Consider the following 17,565-nt stretch of genomic DNA (forward strand, 5'->3'; position numbering starts at 1 on the left):
ATTTTTTTATATTGTGAAAAATAATGTTACACCGAATAAATTGATACCCAACATGTCACGCTTCAAAATTGCGTCCGCTCATGGAATGGCGACAAACTTTTAGCCTTTAAAATCTCCATAGGCGACGTTTAAAAAATTCTACAGGTTGCACGTTTTGGGTTACAGAGGAGGTCTAGGGCTAGAATTATTGCTCTCGCTCTACCGAACGCAGCGATACCTCATGTGTGGTTTGAACACCGCTTTCCTATGCGGGCGCTACTCACGTATGCGTTCGCTTCTGCACGCAAGCTTGGCAGGACAGGGCGCATTTAAAACATTTTTTTTTTTCTTATTTTAACTTTTTATTTTTTCACGGTGCTTTTAAAAAAAAAAAAATTGTCACTTTTATTCCTATTACAAGGAATGTAAAAATCCCTTGTAATTGAAAAAAACAGGACAGGTCCTCTTAAATATATGAGATCTGGGGTCAGAGAGACCTCAGATCTCAAATTTACACTAAAATGCAATAAAAAAAAAAAAAAATTGTCATTTGAAAAAAAAAAAATAAAATAAAAAATGTCCCTCTAAGAGCTATGGGCAATGACATGGAGACAGGTGGGGGGGCCGCGCTATCCTCCCCTCACTCGTCTCCATGTCAGGCCAGGGACAGGTCTGGATTGCCGTTACCGACCTGGCTCCTAACTTTTTTAGCTGGCTCCTAGATTCCAAGCAAATTTGTCAAGCCCTGAGATAAACTATTTTCATATTACTGGGTAAGGGCAGGGAAAGAGCAGCGAGGCTAATTTTGCATTTTGCAGTGCCTTTTCAGTTTTTTTAGAAACACACTACCGTCCATTTAGCATGATTTCCTATGGGTCACCTTTACATCTGTGCGTTTTCAAACAGTCTTTTGGAAAGGGTCAGGGACCTTTTTTCCTGCAGTGCATTGTTATGTGTTTTTGCAGGTTTCTCCTGCATGATGCATCCCAAAAACCATCAAAAAGCGCATATAAGGCTAGGTTCACACCATAGCGATGCCGGAACGCCGCGAATCCGCGGCGATTTCCCGCATCGCATGCCTCCCGCCGGCAGTTCACACTGCCCTATGCGGACTGCTGGGAGTGTCAATGAAATCTTAATGACACCCCCAGACCAGTCCGCATATCGCAGTGCGATCTGCAAACTCGGACAGGAATTGGATCGCATGCGATCCGATTCTGCTGCGGACCAAAAAAAGGGTCCTGTGTGGGGGGGAAGGAAGGAAGGAAGGGAGAGCGGTAAGGGCGGGGGGGAAGGAAGAGCAGCGGTAAGGGCGGGGGGGGTGGGTTAGGAAGGCAGAGCGGCGGTAAGGGCGGAGGGAGAAAGAGCGGCGGTAAGGGCGGGGGGAGAAAGAGCGGCGGTAAGGGCGGGGGGAGAAAGAGCGGCGGTAAGGGCGGGGGGAGAAAGAGCGGCGGTAAGGGCGGGGGGAGGAAGAGCGGCGGTAAGGGCGGGGGGAGGAAGAGCGGCGGTAAGGGCGGGGGGAGGAAGAGCGGCAGTAAGGGCGGGGGGAGAAAGAGCGGCGGTAAGGGCGGGGGAGGAAGAGCAGTAAGGGCGGGGGGGGTTGGGAAGGAAGAGCGGCGGTAAGGGCGGGGTGGAGGGTTGGGAAGGAAGAGCGGCGGTAAGGGCAGGGGGGGGGGGGGTGGATTGGGAAGGAAGAGCGGCGGTAAGGGCGGGGGGGGGGTGGATTGGGAAGGCAGAGCGGCGGTAAGGGCGGGTTGGGAAGGAAGAGCGGCGGTAAGGGTGGGGGGGTGGGTTGGGAAGGAAGAGCAGTGGGGGGGGTGGGTTGGGAGGAAGAGCGGCGATAAGGGCGGGGGTTGGGAGGAAGAGTAGTAAGGGCTTGGGGGGAGAAGCGCGGAAAAGGACGGCCAGCGGGAAGGGTGGTAAGGGAAAAGCCGTAAGGGCAAGAGGGGGGCTGAGAGCGGTATGGGCAGGGAGAAGAGTGGTAAGGGTGCGGGGGGGGGGGCTGGGAGCGGTAAGGGCGTGGGGGGGCTGAGAGCGGTAAGGGCAGGGAGAAGAGTGGTAAGGGTGCGGGGAGGGGGCTGAGAGCGGTAAGGGCAGGGAGAGGAGTGGTAAGGGTGCGGGGAGGGGGCTGAGAGCGGTAAGGGCAGGGAGAAGAGTGGTAAGGACATGGGGGCTGAGAGCGGTAAGGGCAGGGAGAAGAGTGGTAAGGGCATGGGGGAGGGGGCTGAGAGCGGTAAGGGCAGGGAGAAGAGTGGTAAGGGCATGGGGGGCTGAGAGCGGTAAGGGCGTGGGGGGCTGAGAGCGGTAAGGGCAGGGAGAAGAGTGGTAAGGGCGGGGGGAGAAAGAGCGGCGGTAAGGGCGGGGGGAGAAAGAGTGGCGGTTTGGGAACGAAGAGCAGTGGTAAGGGCGGGGGGAGGGGGGTTGGGAGGAAGAGCGGCGGTAAGGGCGGGGGGAGGAAGAGCGGCGGTAAGGGCGGGGGGAGAAAGAGCGGCGGTAAGGGCGGGGGGGAGAAAGAGCGGCGGTAAGGGCGGGGGGGAGAAAGAGCGGCGGTAAGGGCGGGGGGGAGAAAGAGCGGCGGTAAGGGCGGGGGGGAGAAAGAGCGGCGGTAAGGGCGGGGGGGAGAAAGAGCGGCGGTAAGGGCGGGGGGGAGAAAGAGCGGCGGTAAGGGCGGGGGGAGAAAGAGTGGCGGTTTGGGAAGGAAGAGCAGTGGTAAGGGCGGGGGGAGGGGAGGAAGAGCGGCGGTAAGGGCGGGGGGGGGAGAAAGAGCGGCGGTAAGGGCGGGGGGAGAAAGAGCGGCGGTAAGGGCGGGGGGAGAAAGAGTGGCGGTTTGGGAAGGAAGAGCAGTGGTAAGGGCGGGGGGAGGGGGGTTGGGAGGAAGAGCGGCGGTAAGGGCGGGGGGGGGAGGAAGAGCGGCGGTAAGGGCGGGGGGAGAAAGAGCGTCGGTAAGGGCGGGGGGGAGAAAGAGCGTCGGTAAGGGCGGGGGGGAGAAAGAGCGTCGGTAAGGGCGGGGGGGAGAAAGAGCGTCGGTAAGGGCGGGGGGGGGAGAAAGAGCGTCGGTAAGGGCGGGGGGGAGAAAGAGCGTCGGTAAGGGCGGGGGGGGAGAAAGAGCGTCGGTAAGGGCGGGGGGGGGGGGAGAAAGAGCGTCGGTAAGGGCGGGGGGGGGAGAAAGAGCGTCGGTAAGGGCGGGGGGGGGAGAAAGAGCGTTGGTAAGGGCGGGGGGGGGGGAGAAAGAGCGTCGGTAAGGGCGGGGGGGGGAGAAAGAGCGTCGGTAAGGGCGGGGGGGGAGAAAGAGCGTCGGTAAGGGCGGGGGGGGGGGGAGAAAGAGCGTCGGTAAGGGCGGGGGGGGGAGAAAGAGCGTCGGTAAGGGCGGGGGGGGGGGAGAAAGAGCGTCGGTAAGGGCGGGGGGGGAGAAAGAGCGTCGGTAAGGGCGGGGGGGGGGGGGGAGAAAGAGCGTCGCTAAGGGCGGGGGGGGGGGGGAGAAAGAGCGTCGGTAAGGGCGGGGGGGGGGGAGAAAGAGCGTCGGTAAGGGCGGGGGGGGGGGGAGAAAGAGCGTCGGTAAGGGCGGGGGGGGGGGAGAAAGAGCGTCGGTAAGGGCGGGGGGGGGGGGGAGAAAGAGCGTCGGTAAGGGCGGGGGGGGGAGAAAGAGCGTCGGTAAGGGCGGGGGGGGGAGAAAGAGCGTCGGTAAGGGCGGGGGGGGGGGAGAAAGAGCGTCGGTAAGGGCGGGGGGGGGAGAAAGAGCGTCGGTAAGGGCGGGGGGGGGGGAGAAAGAGCGTCGGTAAGGGCGGGGGGGAGAAAGAGCGTCGGTAAGGGCGGGGGGGGGGGAGAAAGAGCGTCGGTAAGGGCGGGGGGGGGGGGGAGAAAGAGCGTCGGTAAGGGCGGGGGGGGGGGGAGAAAGAGCGTCGGTAAGGGCGGGGGGGGGGAGAAAGAGCGTCGGTAAGGGCGGGGGGGGGGGGGAGAAAGAGCGTCGGTAAGGGCGGGGGGGGGGGGAGAAAGAGCGTCGGTAAGGGCGGGGGGGGGGGGAGAAAGAGCGTCGGTAAGGGCGGGGGGGGGGGGGGGGGAGAAAGAGCGTCGGTAAGGGCGGGGGGGGGGGGGAGAAAGAGCGTCGGTAAGGGCGGGGGGGGGGAGAAAGAGCGTCGGTAAGGGCGGGGGGGGGAGAAAGAGCGTCGGTAAGGGCGGGGGGGGGGAGAAAGAGCGTCGGTAAGGGCGGGGGGGGAGAAAGAGCGTCGGTAAGGGCGGGGGGGGGGGGGGAGAAAGAGCGTCGGTAAGGGCGGTGGGGGGAGAAAGAGCGTCGGTAAGGGCGGGGGGGGGGAGAAAGAGCGTCGGTAAGGGCGGGGGGGAGAAAGAGCGTCGGTAAGGGCGGGGGGGAGAAAGAGCGTCGGTAAGGGCGGGGGGGGGAGAAAGAGCGTCGCTAAGGGCGGGGGGGGGGGGAGAAAGAGCGTCGGTAAGGGCGGGGGGGGGGGAGAAAGAGCGTCGGTAAGGGCGGGGGGGGGGGGAGAAAGAGCGTCGGTAAGGGCGGGGGGGAGAAAGAGCGTCGGTAAGGGCGGGGGGGGGGAGAAAGAGCGTCGGTAAGGGCGGGGGGGGGGAGAAAGAGCGTCGGTAAGGGCGGGGGGGGGAGAAAGAGCGTCGGTAAGGGCGGGGGGGGGAGAAAGAGCGTCGGTAAGGGCGGGGGGGGGAGAAAGAGCGTCGGTAAGGGCGGGGGGGGGGGAGAAAGAGCGTCGGTAAGGGCGGGGGGGGAGAAAGAGCGTCGGTAAGGGCGGGGGGGGAGAAAGAGCGTCGGTAAGGGCGGGGGGGGAGAAAGAGCGTCGGTAAGGGCGGGGGGGGGGGGAGAAAGAGCGTCGGTAAGGGCGGGGGGGGGGGAGAAAGAGCGTCGGTAAGGGCGGGGGGGGGGAGAAAGAGCGTCGGTAAGGGCGGGGGGGGGGGAGAAAGAGCGTCGGTAAGGGCGGGGGGGGGGGGGAGAAAGAGCGTCGGTAAGGGCGGGGGGGGGGGGGAGAAAGAGCGTCGGTAAGGGCGGGGGGGGGGGGAGAAAGAGCGTCGGTAAGGGCGGGGGGGGGGGGGAGAAAGAGCGTCGGTAAGGGCGGGGGGGGGGGGGGAGAAAGAGCGTCGGTAAGGGCGGGGGGGGGGAGAAAGAGCGTCGGTAAGGGCGGGGGGGGGGAGAAAGAGCGTCGGTAAGGGCGGGGGGGGGGAGAAAGAGCGTCGGTAAGGGCGGGGGGGGGGGGAGAAAGAGCGTCGGTAAGGGCGGGGGGGGGGAGAAACAGCGTCGGTAAGGGCGGGGGGGAGAAAGAGCGGCGGGAGAAAGAGCGTCGGTAAGGGCGGGGGGGAGAAAGAGCGGCGGGAGAAAGAGAGAGGCGGTAAGGGCGAGGAGAGAAAAAGCGGCGGCAAGGGCGGGGGGGAGGAAGAGCGGTGGTGAGGAAGATCGGCGGTGAGGGCGGGGGGGGGGGGTTGGGGAGGAAGAGCGGCGGTAAGGGCGGGGGGAGAAAGAGCGGCGGTAAGGGCGGGGGGAGGGGGGTTGGGAGGAAGAGAGGAGGTAAGGGCGGGGGAGGAAGAGCAGTAAGGGCGGGGGGGAGGGTTGGGAAGGAAGAGCGGCAGTAAGAGCGGGGGCGTGGGTTGGGAAGGAAGAGCGGCGGTAAGGGCGGGGGGTGGGTTGGGAAGGAAGAGCGCGGTATTGGGAAGGAAGAGCAGCGGTAAGGGCGGGGGGGTGGGTTGGGAAGGAAGAGCGGCGGTAAGGGCGGGGGGGTGGTTTGGGAAGGAAGAGCAGCGGTAAGGGTGGGTTGGGAAGGAAGAGCGGCGGTAAGGGTGGGTTGGGAAGGAAGAGTGGCGGTAAGGGTGGGCGGCTTGGGAAGGAAGAGCAGCGGGGGGGTGGGTTGGGAAGGAAGAGCGGCGGTAAGGGCGGGGGTTGGGAGGAAGAGTAGTAAGGGCTTGGGGGGAGAAGCACGGAAAAGGACGGCCAGCGGGAAGGGTGGTAAGGGAAAAGCTGTAAGGGCAAGAGGGGGGCTGAGAGTGGTATGGGCAGGGAGAAGAGTGGTAAGGGTGCGGGGGGAGCGGTAAGGGCGTGGGGGGGCTGAGAACGGTAAGGGCAGGGAGAAGAGTGGTAAGGGTGCGGGGGGCTGAGAGCGGTAAGGGCAGGGAGAGGAGTGGTAAGGGTGCGGGAGGGGGCTGAGAGCGGTAAGGGCAAGGAGAAGAGTGGTAAGGACATGGGGGCTGAGAGCGGTAAGGGCATGGAGAAGAGTGGTAAGGGCATGGGGGAGGGGGCTGAGAGCGGTATGGGCAGGGAGAAGAGTGGTAAGGGTTGCGGGGGGGGGGGGCTGGGAGCAGTAAGGGCAGGGAGAAGAGTGGTAAGGGTGCGGGGGGGCTGAGAGCGGTAAGGGCAGGGAGAAGAGTGGTAAGGGTGCGGGGAGGGGGCTGAGAGCGGTAAGGGCAAGGAGAAGAGTGGTAAGGGTGCGGGGAGGGGGCTGAGAGCGGTAAGGGCAGGGAGAAGAGGGGTAAGGGCATAGGGGAGGGGGCTGAGAGTGGTAAGGGCAGGGAGAAGAGTGGTAAGGGCATGGGGGAGGGGGCTGAGAACGGTAAGGGCAGGGAGAAGAGTGGTAAGGGCATGGGGGGGTTGAGAGCAGTAAGGGCGTGGGGGGCGGGGGGCTGAGAGCGGTAAGGGCAGGGAGAAAAGAGTGGTAAGGGCGTGGGGGGCTGAGAGCAGAAAGGGCAGGGAGAAGAGTGGTAAGGGCGGGGGGAGAAAGAGCGGCGGTAAGGGCGGGGGGGTGGGTTGGGAAGGAAGAGCAGTGTAAGAGCGGGGTGGATGGATGGGAAGGAAGAGCGGCGGTAAGGGTGGGGGGTGGGTTGGGAAGAAAGAGCGGCGGTAAGGGCGGGGGGGGGAGGGGGGTTGGGAGGAAGAGCGGCGGTAAGGGCGGGGGAGGGGGGTTGGGAGGAAGAGCGGCGGTAAGGGCGGGGGGAGAAAGAGCGGCGGTAAGGGCGGGGGGAGAAAGAGCGGCGGTAAGGGCGGGGGGAGAAAGAGCGGCGGTAAGGGCGGGGGGAGAAAGAGCGGCAAAAAGGGCGGGGGAAGAAAGAGCGGCGGTAAGGGCGGGGGAAGAAAGAGCGGCGGTAAGGGCGGGGGGGAAGAAAGAGCGGCGGTAAGGGCGGGGGAAGAAAGAGCGGCAAAAAGGGCGGGGGGGTTGGGGAGGAAGAGCGGCGGTAAGGGCGGGGGGGGGGTTGGGAAGGAAGAGCGGCGGTAAGGGCGGGGGGGGGGGGGGTTGGGAGCGGCGGTAAGAAAGAGTGGCGGTAAGGGCGGGGGGGCTGGGGAGGAAGAGCGGCGGTAAGGGCGGGGGGGGGGGGGTTGGGAAGGAAGAGGGGCGGTAAGGGCGGGGGGGGTTGGGGAGGAAGAGGGGCGGTAAGGGCGGGGGGGTTGGGGAGGAAGAGGGGCGGTAAGGGCGGGGGGGGGGGTTGGGGAGGAAGAGGGGCGGTAAGGGCGGGGGGGTTGGGAAGGAAGAGCGGCGGTAAGGGCGGGGGGAGGGGGGTTGGGGAGGAAGAGCGGCGGTAAGGGCGGGTTTTGGGGAGGAAGAGCGGCGGTAAGGGCGGGGGGGTTGGGAAGGAAGAGCGGCGGTAAGGGCGGGGGGGTGGTTTTGGGGAGGAAGAGCGGCGGTAAGGGCGGGGGGAGAAAGAGCGGCGGTAAGGGCGGGGGGAGAAAACCGGAGTTAGACTTACCGGTAACTCTTTTTCTAGGAGTCTTCCAGGACAGCCTTTGAGATATAGGGCTCCTCCCTCCGGGAGAGGAAACACGTCAAGCCAATTAAATAAAAGGTGTGGTCCTCCAGGCCCTCCTCAGTTTTACTCCAAGAACCGCCGGGAGGCTCTGAAAGACATAACACACTAACAATCACGTTAATACACATCCTCACCACTTAGTCCAATTTAAACAACTTTGGGTGGGAAGCCAGGCTGTCCTGGAAGACTCCTAGAAAAAGAGTTACCGGTAAGTCTAACTCCGGTTTTCTCATATCGTCTTCCAGGACAGCCTTTGAGATGATAAGCAAGGAGCTTACCTTGTCAGGGCGGGACCACTGCCTGGAGGACCTTACGTCCAAAAGTCTGTTCTTTATCAGACCATAAATCCAGACGGTAATGTCTTGCAAACGTTGAGTAGCTGGACCACGTTGCTGCTTTGCAGATCTCCTCCGGAGAGGCTCCAGCCCTCTCTGCCCACGATGTGGAAACCGCCCTTGTAGAGTGTGCCTTAACTAAGGGTGCCTGCTTCCCCTCTAACTCATAGGCTTTAACTATCGCCATCCGTATCCACCTGGCGATAGACGCTTTGGACGCCTTGCAGCCCTTGCGGGCGCCCGAAAAATTAACAAAAAGTGAGTCTGACTTCCTGAAGACCCTAGTGGCTTCTAGAAAAATTAATAGACTTCTCCTGACGTCTAACAAACTTAAAGATCTCGCCTCGTCCTCGTCTGAGGTTGAGAAAAAAGTTGGCAAAATAATATCCTGTGTCCTATGAAGAGTGGACATCACTTTAGGAAGAAAACTAGGGTCAGTCTTAAGTACTACCCTGTCCTCTAAGATTAACAAAAATGGCTCTCTGACCGAGAGTGCCTGCCGATCACTGACCCTTCTAGCTGACGTGATCGCTATCAAAAACACAGTCTTTAGTACCATCCACTTAAGTGATGCTCCCTCTAATGGTTCAAATGGGTCTTGGGTCAAAGCCCTAAGAACCAAGGCCAAATCCCAGGTAGGACAGGTCTTCATTCTGACAGGCCTGGATCTAGACAGAGCCTTGAAGAAGTTCCTGACAAATGGATTCTGCTGAAGGGAGGACTGAAGGAAAACGCTTAAGGCCGCCACCTGTACCTTTAGAGTGCTGATAGATAGGCCCAGCTCTACCCCTGCTTGTAGAAAGTCCAGGACTGCCGGGACCCCGGGGCTTGCAATTCCTTGTTCTCGCAACCAGGAATTAAACCTCTTTCCTACCTTGGCGTAAATTGCCCTAGCAACTGGTTTACGGCATTCTAACAAGGTCATAATCACTCTGAGAAACCCTGTGACCTTAAGATTTGTTCCTCAGATACCAGGCCGCAAGCTTGAGCCTCTCTATCCGAGGACACCGGATCGGCCCCTGGGAAAGTAAATCCTCCCTAAATGGTAGAAACAGCGGAGGATGGACGGCCAATCTCTTTATGCTGGCAAACCAGGGTCTCCTTGGCCAAAAAGGAGCTACTAAAATGAGGTCCGTAGTCTCCGAACGGAACTTCTGCAGGACCTCCGCCACCATCCTTACGGGAGGAAAGGCATAACACAGGTCGAGCAGCCATGGATTGGCAGGGGCGTCTATCCCCCTGGCCCGATCCTGTGGGTGAACCGAAAAAAAGTGCGTCACCTTCCTGTTGCCTTCTGTTGCAAATAGGTCTATTTCTGGCCTTCCCCAGCATGACACAATCTCCTCGAACACTTCCTTGTTGAGGGACCACTCGTCCTGACCCATCTTCTGGCGACTGAGAAAGTCGGCCAGTAAATTCTGAGTTCCCTTTAGGTGAATGGCTGATATTGCGGACAAGTTCTTCTCTGCCCAGCAGAAGCTTCTGTCCGCAATTACCTGGAGTGCAGGGCTTTTGGTTCCCCCTTGCTTGTCCAGGTAGGCTACTGCTGCCACATTGTCTGAGCGAACTTGCAGATCCCTGCCATGTAACTGGGACTGGAAGGTTTCTATAGCCTTCCAAACTGCCAGAAGTTCCTTCTGGTTTGAGGAACGACCTGTCTCTAGGTTCGACCAGTAACCCTGGGCTAAGCTTCCCTCTAGGTGGGCACCCCAACCCAGCGTACTGGCATCGGTCGTGACCACCACCGTAGCTTGTGGGGACCAGGGGAGACCCCTGTCTAGGTTGACCTGGGCCCGCCACCACCAAAGAGACCTCCTGACTGCCGAGGATAGGGGCATAACCTGATCCAGGCTCTCCTGCCTGCCATCCCAATAACGGAGCATGAGTCTCTGTAAAGGGCGCTGATGATGCCTTGCCCAGACCACCGCTGGAAAGCATGATGTCATCAACCCCAGGACTCTCATAACCTCCCTGATCTGGGCTTCCCGACCAGATTGAAGCTGGGCTACCGCCTGCTCTAGCTTGCAGATCTTCTCCTCCGGAAGGAATACCCTCATTTCCATCGAAGAAATCCTGTATCCTAAATACAGGACCTCCTGTGAGGGGGGTCAGCTGGGATTTTTCCTGGTTTATCAGCCACCCCAGTGAGCGCAGAAAAACCAAGGCCTCCTGTATGTCCCTCTGCAGCTGTTGGGCCGACTGGGCTATGAACAGTAGATCGTCCAGATATGGGATCACTGTTATAGCCTTGAGCCTTAATGGGGCCAGTGCCTCTGCCAGAACCTTTATAAAGATTCTTGGTGAGGCTGAAAGCCCGAAGGGGAGAGCTCGAGACTGGAGGTGTAACACACCCGTGTTCAACCTCACCGCCAACCTGAGAAATCTCTGAGATTCCAGATGAATCGGGATATGTCAATATGCATCCCTGAGATCCACTGTGGCCATGTGACAGCCCTGAAACAGGAACTTGGTTACCGAGAAGATTGACCCCATCCGGAACCGCTTGTATTTTATGAATCTGTTTAGGGGGCGGAGATTCAGTATTAACCTGAACTTTCCCGAAGGTTACTTTACCACAAATACGTGGGAGTAAACCCCCAAGCCTCGCTCCTCCTGAGGCACCTGCGCCATTCCTTCTTGGTCCACCAGATTCCCCAGAAGAAGAGCCAAAGCCTCTGCTTTCTCTTGGTCCCTTGGTAACCTTGTTACTTGAAAATTTGGGAGGGGAACTGAACCAAACTCCAACCTGTAGCCGTTCCTTATTATATCTCGAATGAACGGACTTTCGGTTGAAGCTTCCCAGTGTGGGAGGAACTTCCCCAGTCTTCCTCCCACCGGGACGCAGGAGTCACTGTGTTTTAGGGGAGGGTTGAGGAGGACTGAATAAGATTCCTCCTTTGCCCCTTCCCTTGCCAATGCTTTTTGGGGCGAACCTCCCGTTCCTGTAGGTTCTGCTGCCTGGGGCTTCGAAAAAGGCGCTTCCCTTCTGGTCTCTTTTTCCTTTCTGGGAAAGCTTTCTTCCTATCCTGCGTGCGCTCTAACGCCTCTTGCAGGCTGGGCCCGAACAAATGGTCCCCTGAAAAGGGTAATCCACATAACCTCAATTTTGAAGCGGTGTCTCCTGACCAGGTTTTAAGCCAAACGGCCCTTCTGGCAACGTTCACTAGTGCTGCAGATCTAGCAGCCAGTTTGACTGATTCTGCAGAGGCATCAGCTAAAAAGCCCACAGCCTTGAACAGTAGCGGAAAGGACTTCAACAGCTGCTGCCTAGAAGTACCCGCAGAAATATGCGATTGTAACTGTGTAAGCCAACACTCCAAGTTTCTGGCCACACAGGTAGCTGCTAGGGCCGGTTTAAGCCCGCCGGAAGAGGCATCCTCAGGCTCTCTTAAGCAGCACATCTCCCCTCTTATCCGTAGGATCCCTGAGTGAACCCATATCATCAAAGGCCAAATCTGTCTTCTTAGAGACCTTAGCCAAGGGAGCATCTAATTTGGGAACCTTGTTCCAGGGATGCACCGCAGGGATGCACACTTTTTTCCGGTTGTTCCCACTCCAGCAGAATCGCCTCCACTAGCGACCTATGGACGGGGAATACCCTGTCTTTCATTACAATCGACCCTTGATACATCCTGTCGTGTTTTGAAAGCTGGACCTGTTGATCTCCAAAGTGTCATATATAGATATATAGCCTTGAGGAGGTCACCCACCTCATCCAAAGACAGCTTGTATCTGGCAGATCTAATGGCCTCTTCCTCCCCCTCAGATTCAGAAGTAGACTCTGTCCTAGAGGAGGCTAATGACCTGGGTAACCTCTCCCTATCCACCTGACTTGGTTCGGATAAGGAAGGCAAAACTCACAGCCCTAGGTAAAGAGACAGAGGGACCCTGCACCCTATCCATCATGCTTTTAAATGACTGGAAAGTGGATGCAATTTCATCCTTTACGGATGTTAAAACATTGTGACAAGCTGCCACCGAGTCCTCTTTCACCAGGCTACTGACACAATCCGGGCAAGCGGCTTCCCCCAACCGGTGCCTAACTTAGCCCACACACGGCACATTTCCTTCTGGGCAAAGGTATCTGGGCTCTGTCCTGTTTAACCTACCAACAAAGAAAAACAGGGTCCCATTAAAATACCACCCCTGACCACACCACTGTGCTTCTAGGGTCCGCCTAGAAAGTGCCCCCCTTCACCAGCAGGTTCTCCACCCCGGGAAGGTACTATAGGTCAGAGTGACCCCCCACCCCCCAGTGTAAGTCCTGGTCTGCCCTCACCAAGCTTACCTGAGAGGTACTGGAGCCTGTTGAACCGGAGTGCACCTGCACAACTGCACTCTCCATGGTTCCTGTGTCTCACTCAGTCTCTCTGAGCCTTCACACCGCTCCAGGCAACCCTGTAGTCACACCGCTGCGCCCAAAGGACTGGAACAGGTCCTGCGGCGCCCCCTGATGACGCGAATCCGGCGGAAGTGCGTCTCTCCCACTTCCGTACGCCAGAACGCAAAGTCTCCGCCCCGACGTCGTGCGTTCCTTACGAACGCACCGCTCACAGTACCCGGACGCCGATCGGTGGAACGAACGTCTCCCGCCGCCATCCGACCGACAGGTACTAGCGGTTAGCGCTCCGAGGGGGAGATTGCCGCGCATCGGGGTCCCGTTCTCTCCGAACGTTTTAAATGGCAGCGGGGACTGAAAGCTACCCTCTCCTCCCTTCGTACAGACCGAGGGGTGCTAAGGGTCAGGTCCATCAAGGTGCTCTCCCCAGGCAAAACCCCTGAGAAGGAGCTCCCCTTACCAGTTCCAAACGTGCTCCTTCCCGTCCGGCAGGAAACACAAAAACTGAGGAGGGCCTGGAGGACCACACCTTTTATTTAATTGGCTTGATGTGTTTCCTGTCCCGGAGGGAGGAGCCCTATATCTCAAAGGCTGTCCTGGAAGACGATATGAGAAAGAGCGGCGGTAAGGGCGGGGGGAGAAAGAGCGGCGGTAAGGGCGGGGGGAGAAAGAGCGGCGGTAAGGGCGGGGGGAGAAAGAGCGGCGGTAAGGGCGGGGGGTTGGGGAGGAAGAGCGGCGGTAAGGGCGGGGGGTTGGGGAGGAAGAGGGGCGGTAAGGGCGGGGGGGTTGGGGAGGAAGAGGGGCGGTAAGGGCGGGGGGGTTGGGGAGGAAGAGGGGCGGTAAGGGCGGGGGGGTTGGGGAGGAAGAGGGGCGGTAAGGGCGGGGGGGGGTTTGGGGAGGAAGAGGGGCGGTAAGGGCGGGGGGGGTTGGGGAGGAAGAGGGGCGGTAAGGGCGGGGGGGGTTGGGGAGGAAGAGGGGCGGTAAGGGCGGGGGGGGTTGGGGAGGAAGAGGGGCGGTAAGGGCGGGGGGGGTTGGGGAGGAAGAGGGGCGGTAAGGGCGGGGGGGTTGGGGAGGAAGAGGGGCGGTAAGGGCGGGGGGGGTGGGGAGGAAGAGGGGCGGTAAGGGCGGGGGGGGTTGGGAAGGAAGAGGGGCGGTAAGGGCGGGGGGTTGGGAAGGAAGAGGGGCGGTAAGGGCGGGGGGGTTGGGAAGGAAGAGCGGCGGTAAGGGCGGGGGGAGAAAGAGCGGCGGTAAGGGCGGGGGGGTTGGGGAGGAAGAGCGGCGGTAAGGGCGGGGGGGGGTTGGGAAGGAAGAGCGGCGGTAAGGGCGGGGGGGAGAAAGAGCGGCGGTAAGGGCGGGGGGGTTGGGGAGGAAGAGCGGCGGTAAGGGCGGGTTTTGGGGAGGAAGAGCGGCGGTAAGGGCGGGGGGGGGTTGGGAAGAAAGAGCGGCGGTAAGGGTGGGGGGTTGTTTTGGGAAGGAAGAGCGGCGGTAAGGGCGGGGGGAGGGGGGTTGGGAGGAAGAGCGGCGGTAAGGGCGGGGGAGGAAGAGCAGTAAGGGCGGGGGTTGGGAAGAAAGAGCGGCGGTAAGGGCGGGGTGGAGGGTTGGGAAGGAAGAGCGGCGGTAAGGGCGGGTTGGGAAGGAAGAGCGGCGGTAAGGGCGGGGGGTGGTTTGGGAAGGAAGAGCGGCGGTAAGGGCGGGGGGTGGATTGGGAAGGAAGAGCGGCGGTAAGGGCGGCGGTTGGGCGGAAGAGCGGCGGTAAGGGCGGGGGGGTGGGTTGGGAAGGAAGAGCGGCGGTAAGGGCGGGTTGGGAAGGAAGAGCGGCGGTAAGGGCGGGGGGGTGGTTTGGGAAGGAAGAGCGGCGGTAAGGGCGGGGGGTGGATTGGGAAGGAAGAGTGGCGGTAAGGGCGGGGGTTGGGAAGGAAGAGCGGCGGTAAGGGCGGGTTGGGAAGGAAGAGCGGCGGTAAGGGCGGGGGTTGGGAGGAAGAGTAGTAAGGGCTTGGGGGGAGAAGAGCGGAAAAGGACAGCCAGCGGGAAGGGCGTGGGGGGGCTGAGAGCGGTAAGGGCAGGGAGAAGAGTGGTAAGGGTGCGGGGGGGCTGAGAGCGGTAAGGGCAGGGAGATGAGTGGTAAGGGTGCGGGGAGGAGGCTGAGAGCGGTAAGGGCAGGGAGAAGAGTGGTAAGGACATGGGGGCTGAGAGCGGTAAGGGCAGGGAGGAGAGTGGTAAGGGCATGGGGAGGGGGCTGAGAGCGGTATGGGCAGGGAGAAGAGTGGTAAGGGTGCGGGGGGGCTGGGAGCGGTAAGGGCAGGGAGAAGAGTGGTAAGGGTGCGGGGGGGCTGAGAGCGGTAAGGGCAGGAAGAAGAGTGGTAAGGGTGCGGGGAGGGGGCTGAGAGCGGTAAGGGCAGGGAGAAGAGTGGTAAGGGTGCGGGGAGGGGGCTGAGAGCGGTAAGGGCAGGGAGAAGAGTGGTAAGGGTGCGGGGAGGGGGCTGAGAGCGGTAAGGGCAGGGAGAAGAGTGGTAAGGGTGCGGGGAGGGGGCTGAGAGCGGTAAGGGATGGGAGAAGAGTGGTAAGGGTGCGAGGAGGGGGCTGAGAGCGGTAAGGGCAGGGAGAAGAGTGGTAAGGGCATGGGGGAGGGGGCTGAGAGCGGTAAGGGCAGGGAGAAGAGTGGTAAGGGCATGGGGGGGCTGAGAGCAGTAAGGGCGTGGGGGGCGGGGGGCTGAGAGCGGTAAGGGCAGGGAGAAGAGTGGTAAGGGCGTGGGGGGGCTGAGAGCGGTAAGGGCAGGGAGAAGAGTGGTAAGGGCGTGGGGGGGGGGGCTGAGAGCGGTAAGGGCAGGGAGAAGAGTGGTAAGGGCGTGGGGGGGGGGGGGGCTGAGAGCGGTAAGGGCAGGGAGAAGAGTGGTAAGGGCGTGGGGGGCTGAGAGCGGTAAGGGCAGGGAGAAGAGTGGTAAGGGCGTGGGGGGGGGGGGCTGAGAGCGGTAAGGGCAGGGAGAAGAGTGGTAAGGGCGTGGGGGGGGGGGCTGAGAGCGGTAAGGGCAGGGAGAAGAGTGGTAAGGGCGTGGGGGGGGGCTGAGAGCGGTAAGGGCAGGGAGAAGAGTGGTAAGGGCGTGGGGGGGGGCTGAGAGCGGTAAGGGCAGGGAGAAGAGTGGTAAGGGCGTAGGGGGGGGGGGGTTGAGAGCGGTAAGGGCAGGGAGAAGAGTGGTAAGGGCGTGGGGGGGAGGGAGAGAGCGTTAAGGGCAGAAATTATAGTTGCTCCACATATAAAATAAACATAACACTAGTGTTGGGGTGAGGGATGAGCAGTACTTTCCCTTTGAAGTGAAGAATAGCTCTAGGTATACATTAGTGAATACTATTCTGATTACTGTATATAAATCGGCTCCAGGGAGCATATATTGCTAATCCTCTAGCAGTATAGTCACACATGGTAAAACAAAGCACATGTAAATAAAAACTCTAATAAAGTGGTGGAGTGAAGCAGTAATGAAGCAAACGCTGAATGTAAGAGAGAAGTTGGAAAGGAAAGTAAAGCTGTAGTAAGACGTACAGGTATCGCTCATTAGACCCGTTGTGTGCACACAGCTCCCAATTCTGCACGTAGTACATATCATGAACACATGAACCGTTATTTGCTGAGCTCACCAAATTCTGCCCCTCCAGCACCTCAGGTCTATGCCGTCACCCTCTGCACCAGGCACGACGGGATTGGCCGGGGAGAGCAGTCGTTCTTGCAGAGGCGCACTACATTTCCCGGCATCCCTCGCGGGAGGGAGGCATGTGATGTGCAGCGAGCTGAAGCGGCCTACGACGTCAGCTATAGAATGGCCACAAGGGGTTAAAAGCAGAAACCAAACAGCTGTACGGAGCTCCATGTCCCGCTCACCCGCTATAACACCACAAGGCGGGAAAAGGCGTTCTGTGCTGAGACGTGTCAGGACTGTCACCACACCCCCATAGACCGCCCGCTGTCCATAGACTTCTCTCTACTTACTACAACTCGGCACACAGCATCCTCGCACTCTCCAATGGGGCCCCGAATAGTGGACTGTATAGAGAATCTGACAGTGACAGTCATATCCTTCCGCCCATCATGAGTATCCTTCCTCTGAGTTCCTGAGAAATTTTGTACAAACGTTCCATTCACTGAAAAGCTTTAAAGAGGAAGTAAACTCTGATGGGTTTACTTCCTCTTTCATTCCCTGCAAAGGTAAAGCATAATGGACTACTATGCATCGCATAGTAGCCCATTATGTGTCACTTACCTGACACAGGAGCCAGCGATGTCACCGCTGTCCCCTGTAGTCCGGCGCATCCATCTTTTCGGTGGGGTCTCGCAGCTCCACCGCTGTCATTCGGCGGAGCAGCGATGACGTCACTCCCGCGCATGCACATGGGAGCCGACACGCGCAGCAGCTCCATTGTTGGAAATGCCGTGCTCAGTGTGCCTGCGCGTCGCTGTCTACGGCTGCGGTTCCTGTATTTCTTGGACCTACAGGTAAGCCTAGATTACAACCACTTTAACCACTTCAATACCGGATACTTTCACCCCTTCCTGCCCAGGCCATGTTTCAGCAATCAGCGCTCTCACACTTTGAATGACAATTGTGCTGTCATGCACTTTTGGTAGTATTTACTCACCACTGAGGTTTTTAATTCTTGCTAAATAAACTAAAAAAGACCAAACATTTTGGGGGGGATAAAAATGCGTTATAAAATTTTGCAAAAAAATAATGGTTCTTTGTAAATTTAGGTCAAAATGTTTTCAGATTCATTCAGTTTGTTTTGTTGTGATTAGCTGTGATTGGCCAGAGCTAATCACATGTTACAGATGGGCTTTGATTGGCCTTGTCTGTACCTTGTGATCACACTGATCAATCACAGCTAGCAACATAATTCTACACAATGGGAGGCATGAAAGGAAGCCGTTCCTTTGTTTACAACTGTCATGTGACCTGCTGTGATTGGTTACAGCTATCACATGGTACCGGCAGCCATGCAGCCTTCTGAGTGGAAGTCATGTGACATCCATTCTGAAGGAGGAAACTCAATCTGCTATAGAAAGGTATTAAAGACCCTGTAGAACAGGGGCCTCCAAACTTTTCAAAGAGCCAATTTGCTGTCCTTCGAACTTCAAGGGGGCTGAATTATGGCCAGTGGGGGTAGAAAATGTCC

At 59.5% G+C, this 17,565-nt stretch overlaps 1 protein-coding gene across 3 annotated transcripts in view; it reads right to left on the reverse strand.

Annotated features, from left to right (window-relative positions):
* The window catches only part of SCAMP4 (secretory carrier membrane protein 4), a 63,044-nt gene extending 46,494 nt beyond the window's left edge, over window positions 1-16,550 (reverse strand). Inside the window, exon 1 of one of the 3 annotated variants that reach the window (XM_077476344.1) lies at window positions 16,385-16,550. The gene's annotated coding sequence lies outside the window, so the exon portion shown is untranslated. Of the gene's footprint in view, window positions 1-16,035; window positions 16,210-16,276; window positions 16,301-16,384 lie in introns of those variants that run through there. The other 2 variants (XM_077476347.1, XM_077476345.1) reach the window with 2 other exon arrangements.
* Window positions 16,551-17,565: the final 1,015 nt, after the last annotated feature.

This window comes from Lithobates pipiens, unplaced genomic scaffold (assembly GCF_037356315.1).
Source record: "Lithobates pipiens isolate NorthernLeopardFrog02 unplaced genomic scaffold, aLitPip1_a1.2 Scaffold_13, whole genome shotgun sequence".
In the NCBI taxonomy this organism is placed as follows: domain Eukaryota; kingdom Metazoa; phylum Chordata; class Amphibia; order Anura; family Ranidae; genus Lithobates; species Lithobates pipiens.